The 26,621-nt window shown below is 31.1% G+C and overlaps 1 long non-coding RNA gene and 1 other non-coding gene across 3 annotated transcripts; both read left to right on the top strand.

Moving 5' to 3' along the window:
• The first annotated feature begins 1,129 nt into the window (after positions 1–1,129).
• LOC149489786 (uncharacterized) lies at positions 1,130–23,610 on the top strand. 2 transcript variants are annotated; one of them, XR_016318334.1, is made up of 3 exons: positions 1,130–1,175; positions 22,765–22,820; positions 23,230–23,610. It is a non-coding gene; the product is annotated as an uncharacterized LOC149489786 (long non-coding RNA). The 2 variants fall into 2 exon arrangements; XR_016318333.1 differs by having other exon boundaries at positions 22,765–22,949.
• On the top strand, positions 22,117–22,198 carry TRNAS-GCU (transfer RNA serine (anticodon GCU)). The gene has a single exon. It is a non-coding gene; the product is annotated as a tRNA-Ser (tRNA).
• Positions 23,611–26,621: the final 3,011 nt, after the last annotated feature.

Here is a 26,621-nt window from a genome sequence, read left to right as displayed (position 1 = left end):
TAAGACTTTGTTTAAATTGGCTGATGACATCGAGTTACCCCATTTTTGTATAATCACCCATAGGTATTTACTAAACGACTGTACTACACTTGAAATATTCAAGATAAGACATGATGTTTAAATCTTTATGACATTTTGAATCGGTGTTAGATAAGTGATCGTGGTGTGACACGAGTTACGTGTGATTACGAGTCGCTAGTTGCACCACTATAAATTATCTTACTGCGATTCGTAATATCTCTAGACTCTACATTCACTATAACACACAATACCGAATTAATTAGTAAACACAGAATAAAATAATTCAGAATTAAAGTGGTAATATTTATAGTTACAAAATAGACAAAAATAGCTGTTCATATTAAAAAAAATATTTTCACATAATATAATTATGTATAAGCAAAACCATGGCAAAACTAAAAAAATGGTTAAAAAAGCGATGGAATGTTGAAAATTACTTGTTTTATTACACCCTTCATTTAAGCTCATAAGGTAGATACATAGAATAAAAGGATTTTATTATGTATGGTTAAAGGTTTTTATCTTAGATGTCATTTTTAAATAAAAAATATGACTAAGTAGTACAAATAAAAATAGTATCTATGAATAGTAAAAAATGAATAGGTACTGCAGTCATATTATGCTAGTAGGTATATGATCATGTTTTACAAAATAAGATGTAGATAAAAATACAATTTTTCAAGTGTATATAAGACAAGTAAATTAAAGACGTAAAAGTAAATTTAATGTTTTGTTAAAATTATGTTTTTCTGTATATAATTTTTTCGTAACCCGGATCCTCGAGTAACGGCACTATGTAAACACAGCACGCGTAAGTTATCATTGAGATTTAAGGTCACTCTTATAATATGGATGGTCTGATTGTCTACACACATTTATTGAGTACTAGCTTACCGCCCGCGGCTTCGCCCGCTTTGTCTAAAACCTAATAAATTATATACTAAAACCTTCCTCTTGAATCACTCTATCTATTAAAAAAAACCGCATCAAAATCCGTTGCGGAGTTTTAAAGATTTAAGCATACAAAGGGACATAGGGACATAGGGACAGAGAAAGCGACTTTGTTTTATACTATGTAGTGATTGACTAAACATTTATTTATTTACTCAAAACTGTTTCGGAAGAAAACATGTGTTGTGACTTGTGCCATTGAGGTAGGATTAATTTAAATAAGACATAAGAGGTTGTCATTTTACTATTAATTATTAATTTTTGTACAAAAATTACAATTGATGAATGTATCTATAATTTGTCCAAAATGTATTTGATTTATGATATAGGTAAAGATACATAATTAAGTGACGTAGAGACATTAAATCAAGAGACATTTTTAATAAAAACCTACGTACTAAACTACAGTATCATAAAGTAATTTAAAACTACTGGTATTACTGTTAAATAAATGCGTTTATTAAAAGTGAACATCCCTAAGCGCAAACATTGCCCCCTGTGTGTTGACATAAAGATTTGATACGCTAGGGTTGATCAAAAGAATCGACCATTTTCATTTTATAAATAGATACAACTAGGTATTGTTACTGTGAGTTGTTCTTGTACACGGAAGGAGATATTGTAACTTTTATTGTAATAAGATTTTTAAAATATCAACTAATTATTCAGAAAACTTTTAAGTAACTGGCATTAAAATGAGAATATTTGACAAATTATAATTGTTACATTTGAGATGTGTATTATTTTATGTGTATTATTAGGTACTTACAAAGATTACCCAAATTACCCACTAATAAAAAATTGCTTTTAATGAGCACTACAATCTTTTGCAAATATGCTAAATCTCAAAGAAATCTACGAAAGGAGATTTTACTTTAATGTGATATGGAACGCAAAAAACGACGTTTTTTTATTACGACAAAAGCATTAGTCGTAGCCCTGATCAAAGGGTGCATACAAGATCCCCTGCCGTGGAATCCCTTGCAAAATTCGTTTGTTTTTTCCACCTACCCTCCGCAATCGGTAGCGTCCTCTAATCCCAGCAGATCGAATTAATAAAGTTTGTCGTTAATCATTATCGTAAGCTTCGAATACGGAATTAGACATTGATTACAGCAAGGGTGAATGGATATGGCGACTTTATTAGCTGACGAGATTTACTGTTAAATAAAAATCTGATTACTTTTTTCCACTTTATTGCATTTTAGTAAAATTCATTTTATATGTTCGATATTCCTATTGTATACGTTAACAATTGCTATACTAGGTAATTAATGCTGCTTAGGTATTTCATTAAAATAACGTTGCTGAAATTTTAACCTTTACAATGAAGCTGAAATTCATAGGTACGGTCTATCTATAGTTTATGGAAAAACCTATTATCTATGAATCTTTATGAATATCTAGAAGAAATACACAATCCTTCCCTCCAATAAATCAATTTATTGTTTACTTGTGGTAAACTTATTATCCTTTTGTGAAGAGACCATCCCCAGAGGACTATCCAAACCGTTGCCCCTTAGAGGGGCTTAATTGTGTTTACAGTTTAACTGTAAACATTAAATTACACATTTTGGTTGGATAAATTCGATAAAATTGTTTTATTACATTCTAAATTGAGTTAAAAATACTTGAACTGTTTTTTTACTGAATATTACATTATATTTATTGTGGAATAAAGTAGATATCTGAGTTAAAAATATGAATAGGTAATAGGAATTCCTTATTTTATTTATGGTTGTTTGAATATTTCCAATTTAATTAATTATGTAAATTATTATATGAATTACATAAAACAACAGGTATAATGAATGTCATAATGAATTTTTAAAATCTACTACACCGACCGTATTGAAAAGCAAAAAAACTATCTAAGTATATATGGGTGATTATACAAAAATGGGGTAACTCGATGTCATCAGCCAATTTAAACAAAGTCTTATTATATTTTATTCAAATAACAATCTATTTTAAAACAATGAAGCGTCCTTTATTTGGTCACTCAATTTCACTTCTTTATTTAAAATACAAATGAATAAAAAAAATAAATTAATGCTTCAAATGTCAGTACTTTGGCATGTCACAACTCCGAAAACCAACAATCAAGTGACTATCGTTTAAACATTATCATCGATTTAAGAAAACTTACTAGTTCACTACAATCTTTGATGTACATAGTATTATATACTACAACTTTCATAACGCAATGTTTTCCATTTTATTTAAAAAATAAAATTAAACTTTGTCATCGTTTTCACTAGTCAGTCCGTTGTGTGTTTTTTAAATTTGAAATTCTCGCTAAATATCACCAAGTCGAGGTCAAATCCCTGTCTAATTATTAATGTTGGTAATGAAGTTACTTGTGCACCGCATATTTTGACGGCCGTCATAACTGTACCAGCGCTAGGGTTGTGTTTGTCCTCTAAAATCTTGCTGCGCCAGTCAACATTTCAGTCCTATGGTGAGTCGTTATTTTATTGTTAATCTGATTTTTATTTTCATTTATAAATGGTTAACTATGATTTGTAAAAATATAGTTTGTTGATATTAGAAATTAGGCAAAAAACATAATTTGTGATTATAACCTCATATTAAGTCCCTTTTCATCAATCCGCTGGCATCAGTCCTTTGTCAGATATCGTGCCAGGGGACTGACGCGACCCCATAGTACTGATGATTCAGTCGTTTTTGAGAACTTTTATCTTGATTGCTATTGGTATAAGCATTTCTATTTTATATTTCAGTTTAAAACATCATGCGCCACGCTAAAAGAAACTGAATTTGACTAGGGAAGAAACATTTAAGAAAGAGTAGCAAAGAAAAGAGCTATTGAAACAAACTACTAATAATTTTATTAAAAAGATCATATTTTATTTTAATTATTGATTTTGATGCTTTCAGGGCATAGCTTTTTATATTTATCAGATAAATACGTATACGTATAATACTGTGAAGTAAAATTACCTCAAAATAACATAAAAGTTAATTAATATACTTAATAACATTATAAAAATGTCAAGGGGCTCTTATGAAAACTCAGATGAGACTTTCATTCGAGCCTTTGGTTTTTAATTTTACTATAATTAGTACTTTTAACATAAATATTGGTAGATTTTTAGGGCTCCGAACCTCAAAAGGAAAAAACAGAACCCTTATAGGATCACTTTGTTGCCCGTTTGTCTGTTAAGACGTTTTTTTTGGAACGCGTGGAGGTATCAATCTGAAATTTATATTGGATACTCAAGATTAAGAACCCTTGGGGCTGTAAAAAAATCAAACTTATAACGCAACGCAATCAAAAGATACCTACATCCGTTAATACTGCAAATTTCCGCAAAATTCAATATTCGCAAGGGAATAAAAAAACACACAGGATGCTTGCCGTGTATACAGTCTACTATAAACTGCTATATAGTTTAGTTCTACTTGGTAAATAGCAACGTCTTATAACATAGATAAAGGAAAAATTGCTAAAAGTGTAAATTTTTAGTTACAAACATAATAAAAAATAGGTTTGTTAGGACTCCAACTCGTACTTGGCCGTTTTTTTTGTTTCTATTGTTTGTAAATTACTTGAAATATCAAGTAAAACTAAGTCAAAGTAGTAAAAGTTAAGTAAGAGAGTAAGAATATTCACGTAGCGTTAAATATCAGAAGGCTGTTTTGAAACTTGAGACATTGTTTTTTCCCAGTATCACATATTATTAATTATCATTTTTAAACGTAACTAAGTGATTTTAATACTTAAATGACATGTGCCATTATTAAAACTGAGAGATTTGTAGTAATTTTCATTCAATTTCTTTAAGAATATTAAAAAATTGTGTTTTTTATCAGTCCCATGTTAGCCTCGTCAGTCCCCTGGAGGCCAATTCCAGAAAATTTAAAATATCTCACAATCTACTTAAAAAAGTGGCTGGCCCGATTTGGAACAATATATTCATTAGATTAGCTATCATATACACCCTAATTTGTAACAATCTGATATAAAAAATATAGTAAACAAAATATCCTCAAAAGTTACCCCATTTTTGTATAATCACCCATATGTATTTGAACGAAATGACTCAGATATTCCAAATAAGTTATCTTTCAAACGATCAATTATAATTAAAGGTATGTTTTGAAAAATTCCAATGAAAAGATAAAATATCCCATACAGAAGTGATTCAGTTAAGTGGATAATAATAGGTGGGATGGTCAACCCGGGCGGGGCAACCACGCCTTGTAACATGCTAGCTTTTTATTTTCACGAGAGATCCTTCGCAATTAATTATATAAATATCTAAAGTCAATATTGAAGTTATCGGATTGGGAGGAAAAAAGGTTGCCTTTGTTCATGAAAAAAGCCACTAAACTGACATTATACAAAGAAATGCTCTTAAAATGGTTATACGTTTTTATTGAGTAAAAATTTAACAAAAACCCTAATTAACTTTATTAATTACTAAACTCATGTATTTAGGGATTTCAAACCTGTAGACAGTAGGTATCTCTGTTAATTATAAGTACAGTATCTATTTTTTATAATGTGCACATCATTAACTGGATTTGCAATCCGTTTCAGTGTAATAGTTATGTACGTCCCATATTATATAAAATTATTACATAAAATACTCGAAGTATGTACATTAAAATGAAATGTCAGTTTTAATTTTAAATTCTTTAGTTCCTTGTCGATAAATTGGTATTGAACAATCAGCATAGCTATCGGTCAATCGTGGCCACAATCGGCCGATCGACACGACCCGTAACAATACACGTATTGACGATACTATAAAAATAAAAAATAATCACCATTATGTTGTGAGAGCGTATCGAACTTACCAATAGACCAAATTAAAACTACTCGTACCTAATAGCTGCATAGGCGTGGATTATTAATTTGTGCGGCATTGTCCTGCAAAGATGTATCGTCGATGAAAGTTCGTACGATCGTTTCAATCTTATCGCCACATCGGACATTTTAAACTTTAAATTGAAACTCATGAAAGATGTTACAAATTAATTAAAAGTATAAATAAAGCTAGAAAAAGGAGTAAATATTATCCACTCTATAAATCAATTTATTCTTATCAATACATCACATTGTTGTCGGACCCTTAGGGCATAAAATTTAAAGACTCTAAAATACTTCATTATCCGTGACAAACGACTATCAATCATCCAAAAGCTCGCAAAACAATAATCACATTATCATTCTCCCATAATAACTAATGCATCTTCGAAACGCATAAAGAACCCGCTTTGTGAGCTTTTTTTTATGAAAATAAAGAATTTTTGAGAAATATCGACGAGTTGCGTCTCGCTCGAAATCGAACAATGTAAACTTATAAGCGAACGTATTATTTATTGAAAGCAAGAAAAAAGTGAATACGAATCCGCTTGACATATTGTTAAAGGTCCTTATAAAATTATTTGCTATCACGCCATTCGGGACTTGTTACGAAGAAGCAATCTTCGGAACGAAACAAGACTGCCTCGATGGTAACGTTTATAAAATGTCTTGTCGAAACAATAAAAGGATAAAATATAAGCATGTAACCGAAACGGTCCGCCCGTTTAATTGATGGAGAGGACTTTGTCTAAGGGCACGTAAGTAATTGTTGTCTTCTCGTTTTAATAATCATACAGACGCCATTCCCCGTACGCTATTAATAATGCTTAGGAAGAATTTTTCGAATTCCCAAATGTCATCCAACTTATTAACCGACTTCATTTTTTGTTTAGGTTTATTTGTTTTGAGCGAGCGTTTTGGTTTTGGCGCGGTCATTTCGACCTTTTGTTTTTTGTCTCGCGTCTTGCCATCTTCGGAGATGAAATATTGTTTACAGATAATTAGTTATCTTCTAATAAAGTCTTTTTCTATGAAATCGCTTAATTACAAACGTCTTGTGTAGTATTTAAAGGATGATTTGACAAATTGCATTCATGCTGGATTTTTATAATTCAGATTTGTTGGTATAATAAGGTTACTTTTTAATAAATAATAGCCTCTTTTATATAGGCAGAATTAATCAGAATTGAAAAGCTGCCATTTAGAGTTCACTTTACTGACCTATGAACTAAGCAATGAGTTTTCAAATTAAGTAAGTACCTACCTAGGTACTCATGAAAAAATATCCGTAGACCGTACCACGCAACCTACCTCAAAATAGTCTGCAAAAAAGAAACTAAATGAATAAATTTAGATTCCAATGCGCGTGATCGATAGACCCGTAGATCAGATCTATAGATCATATCGACTTTGAAAATGGAATGCGTGAGTAAGACAAAATATAATTAATGATCGCTCTTCAAAATTCGAATCGCTCTGGTGCAGACAAGTTGGCGTCGTCGTGGATAAACAAAAGGCAAAATTCAAAAATATGTTTTTACATTAAAAAACGATTCAACATATACAATTAATCATTCGTTTGTATTGAAGCATCTGTTGTGGCTCCGCTTTTAGATCGAATAAGCTATTGTTGTAGTGGACCTCTGTGCGGGTTTGACGCACTTGGTGCACTTCTCAACTTGTACACCATGCTCAAATGGTGAACTTAGCAACTTGTACACTTCTCAAATGGTACACTTCGCGACTGGTACACGTCTCAAATGGTGCACTTCGCAAATGGTGCACTTTTTAAGATTAGTTGAGATTTGGAAAAATTGTGTAAAAATGAAAGAATTTTTAGTTTTGGATGTTTAATTTTTATAATTATGTCAACACAATAATAATAATTAAACTATACAGAATCACCTTAAACACTATAACATTTTGGGTCATTTTTATTTTTTCAAAAATAAAAATGCGACTCGGATAAAAATAATATAATTATGTCAAAAAAAAGTAGATTTAGGGCCGATTTTTCAATGCTTAGATAAAACTTATTCGTCGAATAATGTATAAAACTCCCATTTTAAAAACGTATAATATTCTAATTGCCCGTACGTGACATTTTAATATTATCGTGTAATACTTTATTGGACGGATAAGTTTTATCCAAGCATTGAAAAATCGGCCCTTACAGTAAAAAATTCTAATAAAGATATGATATAATATCATATTATATCAATAACCTTTGTAATATTATTAATAGCTATTTACTTAATTATTAAATAGTAACAATTACAAAGTTTTACTTATTATTACTTTTACTAATTTGTTTTTAAGAAACAGGTTATGATTTAATTTAAAGCTTTTATTTAATTAGTAATAGTTAAAAGTTAAATAATAATATTACAAAGGTTATTGATATAATATGATATTATATCATATCTTTATTATGATATTTTTTTACTGTAAATCTACTTTTTTTTGACATAATTATATTATTTTTATTATATCCGAGTCACATTTTTATTTTTGAAAAAATAAAAATGACCCAAAATGTTATAGTGTTTAAGGTGATTCTGTATAGTTTAATTATTATTATTGTGTTGACATAATTATAAAAATTAAACATCCAAAACTAAAAATTCTTTTATTTTTACACAATTTTTCCAAATCTCAACTAATCTTAAAAAGTGCACCATTTGCGAAGTGCACCATTTGAGACGTGTACCAGTCGCGAAGTGTACCATTTGAGAAGTGTACAAGTTGCTAAGTTCACCATTTGAGCATGGTGTACAAGTTGAGAAGTGCACCAAGTGCGTCAAACCCCTCTGTGCTTTTGTTAAATCAAAGATCACCACCTGTTAAATGAAGTAACGGTTTTATTAGCCGGGGATGGACTGAAAAAATTATGACAATGGCTATATTATATTGTTATGGAGTTTTTTTAAGTAGGCGTTTCTAAAATATTGTTGCGGTAAACTACATATTTATAAGATTAGCCCTCATGTAGTTAATTCAATTAATTTTAATTCAATGCGGAAAATAAAATTATACAGTAACAACCTACTTTTCTGTTAGATAACTTCCATTTATTTTTTATTTTTGATAATTTTTATAATTCATAAGGAAGATATTAGGTACCTATACCTATTAAAATAAATAAAGGTTTTCTTTTAAATAAAGGAATACAAAACTGATATATCTAGGTATAGGTAATAAATAATATCGTGGTATTTTGTATTTACATAGGTAACAACATTTTTTGCCTGCATCTTTCAAAGATTTGATCGAAAGGTGTAGGTAGGTATAAAATGATGTCCTGTCAGACGGCCATGTAATTCGTCAAAGATCCGGGCTTAGGTCGTGGGAGAGTATAGTTTCAAATAAGTTTGCTGTTCAAAAATAATTAAACTTCAGATATTTAAAGCTTACTACTAATAAGTTAAAATATGGCCCACCATCGAAAGTGTTTTATCGTGATAAAACCAAAACTAAAAGTAATTACACAATTAACAAAATGCTTTGACAAAGCCCTTTTGGCTTTTTTTGGTTTGATCACGATAAAAGTGATTTATCGTGATAAAACCAAAACTGAAAATAATTACACAAAACGCTATGACAAAGCCCTCGCAAATGTTTTAATTTAATTGTTTATGAAAAAAAAATCGTGAAAATTAGAGGTACATAACGTAACGGCACCAGTCTTGTACAGATTAAGGAAAAAATTGAAGTTTTTTTTAAATTTCTCGTAGGTTTTTTTAACTTTATTGGATATTGTTTAGTTATACCTTTAGTTCAATGTTAGTTTAACGTAACCAATGTTAGAAAAAAGATTACAATGCATAAATAATGAAGTTATTTATAAATTAAAAACCCACTTTTTTGCACCAGTGTTGGACAGTGAAAAATCTAATGATGGACACCCAGTTTTGGACAACATCCAGTTATGAACACCCATTTATGGACTGTACCTAATGTCGTTTCTCCAGTTATTTACAATTGGAGAAGACTTATAGTTATCAATAGAATCTTGAAAATGATGATTGGAATACAATAAATCGGGGATGTATTTATAAAAAATAATACTTATTAATTATTTTGCATACTTATAATATTTAAAACAGTCTTAATTTCCATTTTCTAGGCAAAAATTGCACAAATGCATCGTTAAATACGAGTTATGTCCGTTAAGAAACACCAATATGGTTTTTTTTAAGTCAGGGATGAAAAATATAACTAAAAAAAGTACTGCCATTCCATCCATTTTGGGACTTCTTCTTCTTCGTCATATCACTCTAGGGGGGTAGACACAGGGGGTAGATGTTACCCGCGTCACGATGTTCCGCCGTATCTCTCTGTTTCCTGGCATTCCGCTACAATCGTGAAGTGAATCGCCAATCTGAATCCGCCAGCAGCCTTAATCTGATCGGTCCATCGATATGGATTCCAAATTGTAGCACGAGGCAAAAAGCTTTTTTTAAACTGTTGTCAAGACGGTGTGGATGAAATTTAAGCGTGTGTGCTATATGGTGGTGGAATTTAGCAGCAGACAACGATCCAAACAGTTCATCAGAGAACTCTCTAGATCTCTCTATTAGATATTATGTTGTTGGACCCATTAGTGTAATTTTAACAAAAAATATCAATGTCCATTATAGGAACCAAAGCAAATCCAGTCATGGACAATTGTTGTACAATATTGGAATCCTTTGTTTGAAATGGTCGTGATAGGTATATTATTAATCAGAAAGAAAAGACAATACAGAAAAGCTCATGTAATTAATATCTTTAAAAAAAGTTTATTTTCGACAACTGTCCATAAATGGATATATCCATAGAATTAAATCCAGTTATGGACACTGATGAATTTTATTTAAACAACATAACCTATCATGATACTAAATCGTGTAATATTTTGTACACATATCTACTATAAATAAAAGTAATATCAAATTTTGCTGACATTTATACAAAAATTCTTATAACCAAAATTGTGTCCTCACTTCCTTAAGGATTTTCTTAGTAAAAACGGATTTTTTCGAAACGAGTCGCAGCATCTAAACATAACGTTCTGCCATCTTCAAACATTTTGGCCGAATAAGATGAAATGTCGTATTTTGATAGCTTATGAACCAAACTTTTATTTTAAGTATTGCCAAATTATATAACGTTCATTTTGGTCTTAATATTTAAATTTAATATTTATTTTGTCCATTACTGGATGCTTGTCCACGACTGGTGCCGTTACCTTAACTAACTTCGTTATTTTTTTATTGAGTCGATTTTAATATTTTGTTTTTTATCAAACAGAATCCTCGAAAATATCATCTAGTTTGATCCTATATATTTTTTTAGATTTGGTCTTGAATATTACAAGTAGATATCATCTAATAGATGATTGGTGATTTTGCTTTATACCCTCTCTTAAGAAATAAGTAGGTAATCTGTAAGTAGAGTTTAGTTATAACTATGTATTATATATAAATAAAAACGGGCGCAATTATTCTGATATTTCTTGATAGACGTTACTACTTATAGTCTATTCGGAATTCGCAAAATTCATAAAACAAAGTAACTATATCTATGTATTGTTATTTGTTGCTTACACAGTAAATTAGTCTATGCTTTGATTATATTGGTCTTGGCTTGGAAAACTATGTAGGTTCTTTAAATAAGAAGACGGAAAGACATGGAATGTTCTATATTATCTTGAAGAATATACTCATTATTTTTCTCCACAAAATGAACAGTCTAGTCAGAACTAGTCAGAACAAGACGCGACAACAAAAGTAACCTTTGGTATGAGGTATAGGTATAATATTATGTGTAAAATTAATGGTGATCATCAAAAAATTAAACTTTAATGAAATTAGGTAATCATCCACTCCAGTAAAAACACAGCATAATATTATAAGTTCGCTTATTATTCGTGTAAGAGTTAAGACCCTTTTTATTGTCACTCATGATTATGTTCAACAAAATACCTTCTTATACTCACCTACGTTTTTATAATGTCATAAAATGTTTTTATTATTCTCAATAAAATGTTTCATTAATAATATGCATAAAATTTCAAATTTTAATAGCATCCAGAATTTTAAAACTGTTGAATTATGGAAGGTATTCCTAGAACGAGTTTCATCTATCTTTTCCGAACCGCTAAACTATAACGTGGGTTAACTAACATGGAAAAAAAAGAAACAAACGAATATGCGACCAGTTTTTTCACCTGACAACACCCAACGTCACCTTTTATGAGGGCCGTTTTGAAAATTAAATTATAGGTTATACATAATTTTAATATGATAGGTGTGTAATATATTTTATCAAGAAATATTTGTTGTAAGATCTTATCTTTTATCTTAAACTTTCTTTATTTGTTCAAAAAAACTTCCATCTTATTAAACGACTTTTTTGATAATAAAATATAATTTAAGTGCCCGTGGTAGCTTGATTTGAAAGAGATAGCATTATATTTAGAGACTGGATGTCTGGATCATGAAGAAGTTTTTGCGATATTATTGTATTTTCATTAGCCGTATGTAATACATCACTTGCTTAATTTAAAACAAAATCGTTTTGTAATAAAGATCAATGATATCGTAAAGATTATCTACAAAGAAATCCGCATCGATTAGACAAAGCGGTTCGGTACAATCGTTAGGTCCTTTAACGACATTGTTTTTTGGCTGGCGACAAAAAGTAGCGGCAACAAAGGTGATCCTTGTTTGAGATAAAAAGAGCATAAATAACACTTTGGCTTAGGCCACCTCGGTTTAATACACAGATTTTTAGTATAATCGTATATTTGTGTAAAACTTTTTACCCGACTGCCAAAGAAGGAGGGTAATGTTTTTCGAGTGTATGTAAGTATGTATGTATGTCTTTTCCTTTGTGACCACCTGTAGCCTAAACGGCTTGATGGATTTTGATGTATGAGGTATCGTTAGATTTGTCTTGATTACGGGAGTGTCATAGGATACATTTTATCCTAAAAGTCCCACGGGATAAAGACATAATAATATTTTTTCTAAATTTCCCTTTAAAAAAATATGTATGCGGTATCATTAGATTCATTTCAATCACTCTTTTTTTAGTGTGCAGTCGGGTATTTTGTTTTTTTAATAATTATAAGATGGAAACTGGATGGAATTGGCATATTATTCACCGATTGAACATTTTCATATTGTTGATCTCTCTAGTTCGTCAGTTTCTTATTACAATTGCTTGTGGTTTAATTCTATTTAAAGATTCTGCTCTACGTATTTATATAGAGCAAATACAATTTGGTATTTGGTATCTACCACAAATATCTGGCAGTAAAAATGTAAGATAATTAGGTAATAATGTTGGCATCAAAAATGTTCCACAACAACTATTTACAAACACAACTTTGAGCCTGAAGAGAACATTACTTTAGATATCTTTTAACTAATAAACATGATGCAAAAATTTGCTGCACCAATAGAAAAATAGCGAAGGTAATAATATACTGGTTTAAATATTATGTACCTACTTTGCAAATTAAAAGGCGAAAGAAATTGTTATAAATTTCAGCTGAGTAACTTAAAAGGACGATTCGCAGCGGTGTCCTTTGTACGAGCTCATTAAAACTTTTTTATTAGACAGTTTCCCAAAACAATATTTTGGTACTTTCACTTGTTAAGTAAGTAACATTATAAATTTATTAATCGTAAAAAAATATTTTTATATAATTTTTTAGTAAGAATATTGCTAATACCCAAGCATTTATACAGTATACCTACTGAGCGATTTTTAGGATTGTTTAGTGGAAACTTTTTAAAAGTATTGGATAAGAATTAAGATTACAAGAATTTGGACTATCCAATTACTTATCTATAAATATCTCAATTTACAATATTGCTTATAGACTGCAGTGAAAAGTTTAGAAATGTTCCAAAACATTAACCTAGAAAAACTACATAACTATTACATACCTAAATAATAAATTATGGTGCAGGTTTTCTTTTTCCCTAGTTAGCAGGTGTCTGTGATACGTATTTTAATAAAAATAATAACTTATAGTTACCATAATTTATAGATACCTATACCTATATATTTTGTCAAAGCTCATTAACATAGAAAATTTATTGATGTAGGTAGGTTCTTCCTAAATTTAAACAACACAACTCACAAGGAACGCTGAATATTATATTAGATACATATTGCATATATTTAAATTTATTGAAAACTAGCGGTCCGCCCCGGCTTCGCCCGTGGTACACATTTTCGTTTTCTCTACATAAAAACCATCCTCGTACTTCAAGGAATATAATAAAAAAAGAATTATCGAAATCGGTTCAGCCGTTCTCGAGTTATGCGCTTACCAACACATTTTGCGATTCATTTTTATATATAAGAAGATGTAGAACGTGATCTTATTTTATTTACCTTTTAAGAATACTAGAAAGTAAAGCTTTTTTTACATAAAGTTCTTATCTAAACAACAAATTGAATTGTCAATTAAGAAAATCTTTGGGTGTACCTACGTTAAACGAACTTGAAAGATTTCAGTGGATGTAGGCAACCAAAGTATGGAGTGAAGTCGCAAAGTCTTGAAAGAGGCTTCGTATTTACAGAATTTCGTAGTGAAAAGCTGTCAGGTGCTGGTTGCTAGGCAACGCGCCGCGGGTGGGCGTGGCAATCAATACCATCTTGCCATTCTTGCCCTCACCTTCACCTCGCTTTTCCTTTCGACGATGTCTTCTGGCAACGCCACTGTTGTTTCAACAGGTTAATAGTTAGCACATGCAAACTATTTCTTATTAGAACAGTTATCACAAATTAATCAATTAGAACACATTCATTGTTTACATGGATTATGCCGACATTCAATGGTCTGCATGCCTTGGGGTCATGTTATAACATTCTCTTATCGTTAAAAATTAAGAAAATAAAAAGGTGATATTAGGTACTTGTGCAGTACATACAATAAACATAGAATAAATGTTCATAACTAGATACTGCATCAGGGCGGCATTTTCTGTACTTCCGTATAGTTATAACAGCTCATTATAATTTTGAAACCCTCTAAAAGATTAATCTAAAGCTTTACACCGTAAGATTGTTAAATTTAATATAACTGTCGAAATAGGATTGCGTACATTTTTGCGTGGGGCACGTCGGAGGCACGTCCTATCGATACAGTCTACTATTAGTGCACAAAGGTCGGCTGTCGGGTACATGCAGGGAGGGGTGCGAATTATGGCCTGTCACTTGCAGAAATACATTACCTGAAGTCTAATTTAGACGTTTTCGTGCAATACTGATCACGATTAAGATAATATTAATGGCATAACATTTCGCAATCATTATGGAAGCGTAATCGAATTTTCCGGTTTTGAGTAGAGATAAAAACTGTCAAAATTTCAATTGGAAGAAAATTTTATTCTATGATTAATCTTGACTTTCTGTAGCAATACCTCCGTCCTCGTATACCAATATTGTTGAAGTGAAACTTCTTTAGGCGCATCGAGAGTAAAATTCGCGTCATGGCAATCTCGTCTCGTCATGGCAATACCGTCGCGTCATGGCAATACCGTCACGTCGTGGAGTAAGGCCGTAGAGTAAGGCGAAGGTTATGGTATCTTTGAATCTTGTCAAAGAAGTTTCACTTCTGACACGTGTGCTCGGCACACACTGATGGGTTAAAATTTAAAGAATGTTGGATAGGTTTTAAGTTGTAATTTAATTACGATTTGGGTGAAACCCATGCACAAGATATAGCATCCATAGACATCAGTGCATTTATAATAATATAATAAATGCACAGCTGTTTATATTTTCATGCGTGACAATACAGACGTTTTAATTTTGTAGCGCTGTAACGTTTTTATACAGTCATATTCGTTATTATACGGTCATATTTTATACAACTCACTTCGATATTAAGATTGAGATAAAATACTTTAGTATTGGTTTCTAAGATAAGAGAATGTTGACATTTAATAATGTCTTATATCTATAACCACTGAACGTATTAACATGGCCAGAAAACCCCCCTATTCTTCCAACACTTAAGTGTTCGAAGCTCTATATTATTAAGATCTTCGTAGTTAAGTTAAGGTCGATATTCAATAGTTTAATTACCGAAACCAACGTAAGTACCTAAATAGTTTGTTTTGTTGATGAGTTATCCAAACCCTCAGCTTAGCTCAACTAATTAAAACAAATTGTCTTTCACTAGGCTCCCAATAGCCCGGCCATTCCTATGACCCGAGTCCCATCCCAAAATATATGGACCATAAAACAACAATTACGTTTTATAAACACTACATTTATAACGACTTTATGATTGTATTATTTATTTTATGTAATATATTATGTTAGTGGAGACTTTGATTTTTTCTAAATGTGCTTTCAAATATTTAAAATTTCTGGCGGAGTACAGTCCATTAATTTATAGTATTCGGGATAAGTAAGCATGGAGAGAACTTTGTTGAAAAGATAATTAAATATTCCATCAATTAAAAGATGATTAATCATTAAATATTACGTTATTATTTTTTGTAAATTTTTCATTTCCAAATTATTCATTTTTTAATAAAATATTCGAATATTTCCGAAAATGAATTATGTATGTAAATAAAAAAAATCAATGCTAATTATAAAGTCGTTAAGACTACCTGTTAACCAAAAAATCCCTTTTTTTATTTTATTCCTCTAGGTTCGTACATACATATAATATTATGCAGTAGGTATCATATTCTCAATCCATTATCAATAGAATCGTTTACTTGCTGTTTTCCTCGATTTAATGTATCTTTTTCTTATTGATAATCATTAATTTTATTTTATAGCAGTAAAACAAAACTCTTAGAAATAAGTCATCTAATTTATAGAAATACTAGCTTTCCGCCCGCGGCTTCGCCCGCGTTTTCAAAGAAAAACCCGTTCCCGTAGGATTTCCGGGATAAAACCTATCCTATGTCCTTTCTCGGGTATCAAAATATCTCTATACCAAATTTCATGCAAATTCTTTCAGTAGTTAAGGCGTGATTGAGTAACAGACAGACAGACAGAGTTACTTTCACATTTATAATACATAATTACACAAGAATAGAGAAATGCTATTATTGTTTTTTAAAACTATTAATAAAAATAAGGACGAAATAATGCGCTCTCTCCACACTAACCAACCGCAGGCTCGACAGGCGCGTACGCAGGCTTCGCGTCGTGGTCCCAGAGACGCTACGAGCGTGAGCGGGACGCGCACTAAATTTAAATATTTAAATTTTTGACATTTTTATTTTATGTTGGTATTCGTGTAGTTTCATTTCTGATGTTATTTGTCATATTCGAGGGACGCTGCACCGTAGCCCTGGCGCCTTAAAGATTCATTTGAATTGAGTTTTAACAGGATCGACTGATTCAAATAAAACTTGTGGATGTTTGTATAAATAGGAATGGTTTGATGATGCCTGGTGAGAGTGAGGTACAATAGTCAATGAGGCAGATTTGAATACGTGATATGTCCAGTAATTTAATCAAAGCCTACGATAAAATTTGTATTAGAAAGGAAGTCTTGATTACGTTAATATTATTATTTATTACGTGCTCACGTCCATCTTAATATTATGTATGTAGGTACCTACTTTACCTGTGATATGTCCGTTACGGTATATCTATATAAGTACGGCGATATGATTATTATTCAAGTTAAAATTTATGTTAAATTTAAAAAAAGGGAAAAATATGCACTCGAAGAAACAAAAAACAATATTCATAAATTAAAAAGCAGTTTCCTACCGATTGTAAAAACAAAGGATTAGATTGCTTATCTCGGGATAAAGGTATTATTGCCACAATAAAACATTTAATAACGTGGATTAATAAATGTTTGTTAAAACTGATTTCTTATCATAGTGGGTACCAGGTACTGGTGTTTAATGTGTGATGTTCGCTCTTTGAAAAGATTGGTGCTGATGATATGTGCGTGATTTTATAATTAATTAGACACAGCTATGAATTTACTTTATTATCTAAACTCATTGTGTTTGTGAATTGTGATATAGTACTTTTATTTTCCCTATATCTTATACTAGCAAATATTTACATATTATATTGTCTGCTCTCTCTATGAGTATTGAGTACCTACGTATATGACTATAGGTCTTATATAATGTGGGGCCATAAACAAAGAAGAAGACGAAGACTATAGAGTATAAGGTCGTTGTCTGTTGTCAAGACGTTCTTACAGTAGAGATAAACTACGATAACATGGCGCGCCCCTCCAAAATTCAAAACGTTTGAAAGTATTTGTGAAATTCATAATAAATAATATAATAATATAATATAATAATAAAAATTAATAATTTAATTATTATTATATATATATTATCTTATATATAAAAATGAATCGCAAAATGTGTTGGTAAGCGCATAACTCGAGAACGGCTGAACCGATTTTGATAATTCTTTTTTTATTATATTCCTTGAAGTACGAGGATGGTTCTTATGTAGAGAAAACGTAAACATGTACCACGGGCGAAGCCGGGGCGGACCGCTAGTTATTTATAATAATATAATATTTAAATATTTGTATTTCACTACACACATTGAAACAGTAATTTATTTGGAGGGGCGCGCCATGTTATCGTAGTTTATCTCTAATTATTTATTACTTTACAGTATTTTACAGTATTAGTTACAGTAATTAAATAGGACTTAATAATCTAACTTTAATAACTATTCAAAGTTATTTTGTTTAATAGTGAATGTTTGTGTTGCAACTGCACTTCGTTCAGTTTAATCCTATGGGATTATCTATTAATCTTGCATATTTTTTATTTCAAAATTTAAGATATCATTACCTCATCGTTTGTAACACATTATATTGTATTATCATAAAATTTAAAAATTAAACGTCTTAGACTTACTTAACTTTAGTTTGTTGGTTGGTAAATTTATTCAACCTTAATATTAAGCGATGTAGGTAAATTTGTATGCAGAATTTTCATAAATTATAATGAATAGGTAATATTTAATAATATGATGAGAACATCTGCCGGGATTAGTGACAAAAATTATATAAAAAAATGTCAAAACATTAGGTGTTATATAAGCACTTGAACAAAAGAAAGGTGTAATCGCTTGCTATAAATATAAAACTATGACACTATGCCAGTTTTAAACTGTAATTTATGACGCATAAAACACCTTTAGTTCATTATAAAGTAATTAACTCAAAATTCTAATACGATTCAAATAGAGCTAATATAGGAATTTTTACTAGTAAGTATAAATTACATTTCATATCAAATACACGTGATTGATTGTTTTCTTATAACTACATGGTGACAACCAAAATTGAAAGATGCAGTTTTACTTATTAGAATATGAAGTAGGTATTACATTATTTAATTCAAGTAGACATTGGAAACTGTGGACTGTTGACATCATAAAGATTGTTCAGAGAGCCTATTACCACAGTATTACAATATTATTTCCTACAGTAAGGAATCGCCTTTGATGTCGCGCGATGCCGCCGCCAGCGTAGGTAATTACGCTGCCACACGAAAATACGCTAGGGTTGCAACAAATGGGAAATAAAACAATTGTGATTATTAATATTATGATGAAATCTTTATTCATATGTACATTCAAAATAATTGCGATTATTAAATCTGATGTAATTATTTGTTCATAAATATATAATTACAGATATTGCACTGCTAAATATTATTTACGTGGACACTTTATTTTTGGATGTTCTTAATTGTATATTATAACATTTAACTAAGTAATGCATTCGCATTGGGATGTACAATCTGATTAGAAAATAATGAGGACAACATATACATAGCTTTGATTTTAATTCAACAGATACAATTAATACAATCTTTCTGAAATATTGTTTCCTTCTGGGATTTCAATGTAGATTTACATCCGTAAACCGAACAGTTTGTGCGCGCCATAATAGAATATGTAAGTACCTATGTATAATAAAATTATTACACAAAAAATACGACTGCGTCATCCTTTCGCGCTAGGTAAAGCAAACTAAGCGTGTTTGCTTTACGCGGCCCGCGTCGCCCGACCCCCGCCAGTTCCCCTCCGTTTCTCTGCACAAGTACATTCGTCGCACTACTGTAGGAAATAATGGTAATACTGTGCTATTACTGTATAAGGAATATATGGACGATAAAAACCCATGGAGGGTTGTCGCGTAAAAACCACAGGACAGTTCTTTGGCATATTACTATAATATATTATGATGTTACATAATTATGTAAACTAATTTGTAAAACTGACATGATTAAAAAGAGCAACTATGGAGTTTCTTGCCGGTTCTTCTCCGTAGATACTGCTTTCCGAATCGGTGGTAAATGTTAAAAATATATATACCTAATGAGTAATGACGTTTCAAAAGTGCTTCTAGAAGAAGTTTAATTGAATAAATAAATGTTTGAGTTTGAGTTTAACAGGAATACCTACTTATAGTGGATCCAACGCGACGCCTGAAATAAAAACGATGTATAAAGTATAAACTGAAGGGGATCTAGCTATATCCAAACATGAAAGAAAACGAGTTAAATATTTTAAATTGCTAATTGTAATGTTTGTAATTTAATGGGAAATAAAAAGAATAATTATAAATATAATTTATATGTGGGTTTAAAATATGATAGGTAGATAATAGGAACTACGCCCAGAATTGATAATTATTTTCTTGATAACTTCACATTGATAAAAACTTCAGTGGTGTTTTTGGTGTATTATCACCCCTTAAGTAGGTATCTACTTTTTATTTGGAGGTAAAATCAGGCGCGTGTTAAAATATTATAGATATATTATATTGTTATGATTAAAATGTCTACTAGATATAATAATGTGGACTTGTAGTGTAGGTACTTCTGATAATTGATACTAGTACTTATAACCTATTTTTAATTAACTTATATTTATTTACATAAAATATAGGGTAAAAGTGGGATAGATGCCCCACTTTTTGAAATAGCCTCATAATTTTAAAAACATGAATCTTATACGAACACTTTGTATGAATATAGCTAGGTTAATTATCTGTTTTGAATTACTATATATATTTTTTATCCTATCATTTATAGATAATGTGTAATAAATATTTTTGTAGAACACCTTTTTTGAGGATAGATGCCTACCTAGTTGGATAGTTGCCCCACCATGAAAATACTAAGGAGGATAGATGCCTGCAGAGTGGGATAGATGCCTTACATACTCTATAAACGCGAAATCTAATAAAATTTATATGATAAACCAGCAAATATCATGTTCACATAGTTGTTCTGTTGTCCAAGAATATACTTGCGCTCGCCCTCCTTCATTTCGTTTGTATTTTCGTGGTGTGGTTCTCCTACAATCAGTATAAGGGCAGATCATTAATAAGTAAGTAAACATAACAAAAAAAGCAAATTAAACGAGTAAAATCGGTTAACATAGAGAAAACCTCTGACGCAATCAGGTAAAAATATAAACAGTACCTGTGATTATCGATAATAACATGTACATATGTATTGAGGGATAGATGCCCTTAGAGGCCCCTAAGGGCATCTATCCCTCGAAAAAAAAGGGGCAACTATACTCTTTGATAAGGATAGCTGCCCCAGTATTTTTTTTTATTAAATAAAAACAAAAGAGCCACTATTTTTACTTAGATTTGTACTTAATGAACCAGTGTATAGACATAATAAGAAATATAGTGAAATTTATTAATACTTATAAAGTTATGCAAAGGCAAATATCAACCTTTTTAAATTTTAACGTGTTCGTGAAGTTCGCCGCCGATATTATAACACGCACTAGCGAAACACGTCTTCACCAAACAACAGCTCATGCGTACACGAGGTTCGGGGTGATATGAGCTCCTATTTAAATCATTAATTCGTAGTCAGGACTCTGGGAAGTGAGGTTTTTTGAAAATGGGGCATCTATCCTAGTGCGGCATCTATCCCACTTTTACCCTAAATCATATCACCATATTAGTTACGAAGCGTTTTAAAATATTAATAGTTTATGTAACCTGATTTAGAGGTCTGTTTACAACAGCTGTGTGATAAATATTATTAAGTATATGAATATTTAAAGATTTTTTAACTAAACTCTTGTCGATTTAATAGGTGGCATCATATTATTTATTTCATTGGTCGTGCAGTCGTGCTACAGTAATTTAAGTTTATGTACCTACCTACAATTTGTTATTATGTTCCAAATAAAGAATTTTTGAATTTTTTTGAATTTTATAGTGGATGCTTTCCACAACAGTCTAATAAATGTTTATAAATGAAGATGGCAACATGATGACGAATTTCACATCTCTTGCGCAAGACGAGGTGGCCGAGTGGTTAAGGCGTTGGACTGCTAATCCAATGTGCTCTGCACGCGTGGGTTCGAATCCCATCCTCGTCGATATGTTTTGTCAATTATTCACTTAAATTTATTTGTTTTTATTAATGCGCAAAATATATGATTCTATATTTCGTTCATTTTTCCTACGCGCTTTAAAGATCGCGCTTTGTATTAATTATGTTAGCTAGGTTCTATTAATTTTTAAACTAGAAATAATATAAAGAAATGTAATTTGGTTTAGTTTACCATTTTTTTTAATACTTATGTGGACTTAAGTAAAGAGTAAAACACATTCGAAACCGTGGTCATAGTCGTATTAGAATTTAACATAATATAATATAAGTATTCCAATTTCCAGATACATGCTAGCCAGAAAATGTAAGAAAATAATTTTAATTTAAGAAATAGCTCTCTTATACTATTAGTATCCCTAACCATCAAAAACAGTATAAACCAACATAAATATAGCATCACAGTTCACACAAACCGTAATTTAATAAAAGAAAATGATCTTTTTAATAAGTGCAAATAATTACATGCGGCCGGGGTTACACGCGTCGCGGCCACGTGCGCGAATCATCCGCGCATTGTTATGAACATTATTTATGAATATTGTTTTGTCGTAGATCGCCGACACGCGCCTACAACCCTTGATCGATGTCTACATGCACTTAGCCACTTGGTAAGCCTGCTCTTAATGCTCCTGTGGCAATGGCCTGGGTGTTAGAAAACTATACAATTAAGTGCCTAAAGATTTTCAAATGATGCTGAAGCCATACATACTGTACAGGAGCAATATATTTTTTTATAGGTATTGGTATAATATAGAAATAAAAAAAATGTAGAGTAACATTAGATTTATTAATGTTAAAGATCTAGATGACATTTAATTTCAGCGTGTCTGCATGGGGAGCGTTTTTATTTAACTTAACCTTGCACCTTAAATATACAAAATAAAAAAGATCCTAAAAGGCTCTACCTTCAAGTATTTATCAGTTAAAGTGATATCTTTCAATCAAATCAAGTGTTTGAGTTTAATAAGTTAATAATAATTATTATATTATAAAACAATTCATGTAAATTCATTTCAGCAGGCCAACGCCATTCGATTGATTCATGAATTACAACTGTTCAAGGATTTTTCGGACACAGAAAAGTTTTTGTATAACTTTAATCCTTCAAGAATCGTTTCCCAATTCATTCTCAGCATCAAAATCGTCAATAAATTATGAAATACAGCAGCAATGTAAGCAAACGCCCGCCGATTGGTATCGGAAGTAGGGCGGGATGGCACCGGCGAAGAGGGGCGATTTCCGGCCTCCAGCCTATTGCCTCTGCCTCGTAACTCATCATCAGCACTCCCCGGGAGGGACTCACCCTCGCTTCAACAAAGAAAAATAGATATTTGCGTGAATTATGCCTCGAGCGGCAAGGGGAAGTTCGTAGAAACAATAAATGAGTTTAAAAAATTGTTTTCGGGTTTCATTTTCAGTTAAGATATTTACTATGGTGGTTTTAAGGTTATAATGAAAACTTCCTTTAATTTTACTTATATATTAACAATTACAGTATTGTGTACATTATGTGTTAAATATTGCTTTAATTTTAAAAATGTACAGCTGCATGCTAAGTAGGTATGAAGTAAGTAATTACGTGGCACTATTAGATTATTAAATATCAGATTTTATGTTATTTTTTGTATTTTTTTTTGTGGTTTATGATCGTTGATACTTAGGTAACTATTGAAAAAAAAAATTTAATAGATAGGCCTTTATTTGTGTACCTATATTATGCATAATACTTATTTCTGACTAAGGGCGGGAAAGTACCTACTATAGCAATCGATATTTTTTCTACACATAAAGTGAAACATTAAGCATCAGCGTTTAGTGTATTTCCATGTTAGTTTATTTGTTGCACGTGCGATGGCATATCTCCTAATTCTTTACACTTGTCTCGATAGTGAAACAATGTGTTGTCGCTCTGCAGGCCGCCGCTATCTCTTCCGTGCCTTTTCATTTATATTCTAAACACGATTGAGACGTTTTAAAGTAACTGAATTTCGATAAAGTTTTGGGGTAAAGTCCTTTGTTTGTTATTCACACTTATCACATGTTGACGGAATAACACAAACAATTTTCATGTGGTTAATACTTATGACGGCTGTTGAACTTTGCTGAACACTGATATGGTTATCCTTACTATTAAATATTAATTATTAAATACTATTATAGCGAAAGTGTGTTTGTTCATCTTTCTTTCATGTCTCATCGGATCATATTTATGCATCTCGTAAAATAAAAGCGCAAATATTTTCCTATCTGTGGTCTAGGTTCTAAGAAAACTTTGGGAAAATTATAGGATATGAGAATTCTATAATGGGATACGTTTCACTAATATAAATAAGTCCTTATATAACTGATAGAATCTTTCTAAGTAATATAAGCAATTTTTTTAACATTCATTCTTCTTTTATCCTTCAAGTTTTTAATGTAGAGTTTGATAAATAACCTAGAACTTATTTTTTTATTGGCTGCTTTTTATCCAGGCAACATCTTGGGCTGTAGCCAAAACAGAATCTAGTAAGTATGTAGCATATATTCTTCTATGCTAGAAATCTAAATGCTTTATATACAGTTAATACATCACCATATTATCGCAGCATCGCACATAACGTCTGTAATCAATTAGATAAGATATCTGTTTTATTGGAAACAGTCAGTTTATTGGAAAATGTAGGTATTTATATAAATAGTCACATAAATCATACAACGCAATACAATTTATAAAATACCTGAATGACATTTTTGTGGATAGTTACTTACCAATTACCTTAACATTATCGTCGAATTATTTAGTTGGTTTACGTTAATAGAACAGTTCTGTATTCATGGTCAACGAAAATATCATCACATTTTCGGCTTTCTAATTTAATATGTAGAATAAAATTCCACTGAGATACAACATTTATTTGTAAGTAGGTAACCAATTAAATAGCATCATGTATCAACAGTTTTTGCTGCGATGCGTCCTATTTATCCTTAAGAGTTTTAATAATTTACAGGGTTCTAATAAATAAAGATTTCAGTCTTATATGTTTAGGTCCGGTCGAAAAACGACCGCCCGTGCTGCATGCATTAGGATTCCGTCTCTATTGTATTTTATCATACATTCTTTTTTGCACCTTACGAGAATATATTAGCAATTTTAACCCTGTAGATTTATTATCATAGTTTTTGCTTGATCTTGATGCTCGAACGGGACTCTCTCTCGATATCTATCTATGATAAAGGAATTAATTCTTAAATCTGATGAATACTCATGAAAACACAGATTTCCACTCAATTGTTAATTCCGTTTCTTTTATCTTCTTGCGTATTCCGTTATTCTGATCTTATTAATAACATTTATTCGATATCAAATTAGTGATAAAGTGCCTCTAAAATGCGCATTATAATATCATCATAACAACATTTTAAATAATAGTAGGTATTAATCATCACATAAATTTTTTTCCAAAAAAATGGCAAATACTTCAATCAAAATGTTTGTCATTATTTCAAGCTCCAGTTTAATATTGAATTTGTTTTGTTTACATATAAATTATTATATAGTTGAATTGGAAGTCCGAAGCGATTCCGACACAAGTACGTTTTATTCATAAGGACAAACAGGGCTTGATAGGGGTTGCAAGAGGCGGGGCCAGGTGTCAAATGCAGGCAGATCTTATCTAGCCAAGGGATGCGCGGGCTTGGCCCCTCTATAATCAACGTAACAATAGATGCAATGTGTTCCCACTGCACATGAGTTCCATTCTTAGTGTGCTGTGGTGACTGGTGAACACTTTTGTAGCGTGCTCTTGATTATTAATTTATAATCTTCCGTTCGGAAGTTATTTCAATTATTATTTCATATGCATAAATGAATAGTTTTATCCCATAGCAATTTTAGAACAAAAATGATTGCTGTTTTAAAAGTTAACATTGCAAACAGTAAAAATATTGAATTGTTTTCAGGCGAACCTTTATTTCATTGTTAGGTAGGTACCGGAATATTAACAAGGTATGATTAGATTTAGCAGTATTCAATACTCATATAGGTACCTAACTTCCCAGGTATTTGTTTTTATATCATCTTTATCAAGGCTAATATGTAAACATTTATATTTTTAATTTCGTCACTAAACGTTACTCGGTAAGTAATCGCGAATGTATACGCAGGAGTGAGATTTATAATATGAAAGGGCTCCTACTGCGCATGCTCCATAAGGATCTATAAATCTTTAAGTACTGGATCGGCCAATCCCTGTTGAGAATCGATAAATCATCTGTGGACAGTGAGGTCGAAAGGAACTGGGGAGCTGTCTCGCTCGCTCGAACCGCTAATACCTTAAAAGCTCTGCATCATTTATCATATGTCCCTCTCGTTCCTTCCCAATGATAAATTCAATTCTCTTTTGGAATATGATTGTTGTTCCTCGTTT

The sequence above is a fragment of the Colias philodice genome, chromosome 3, assembly GCF_061535455.1.
Source record: "Colias philodice isolate Cphi_HAF_F1 chromosome 3, ilColPhil1 Martin Lab GWU primary, whole genome shotgun sequence".
Classification (NCBI taxonomy): domain Eukaryota; kingdom Metazoa; phylum Arthropoda; class Insecta; order Lepidoptera; family Pieridae; genus Colias; species Colias philodice.
This window is presented reverse-complemented; position numbering and strand designations above follow the sequence as displayed.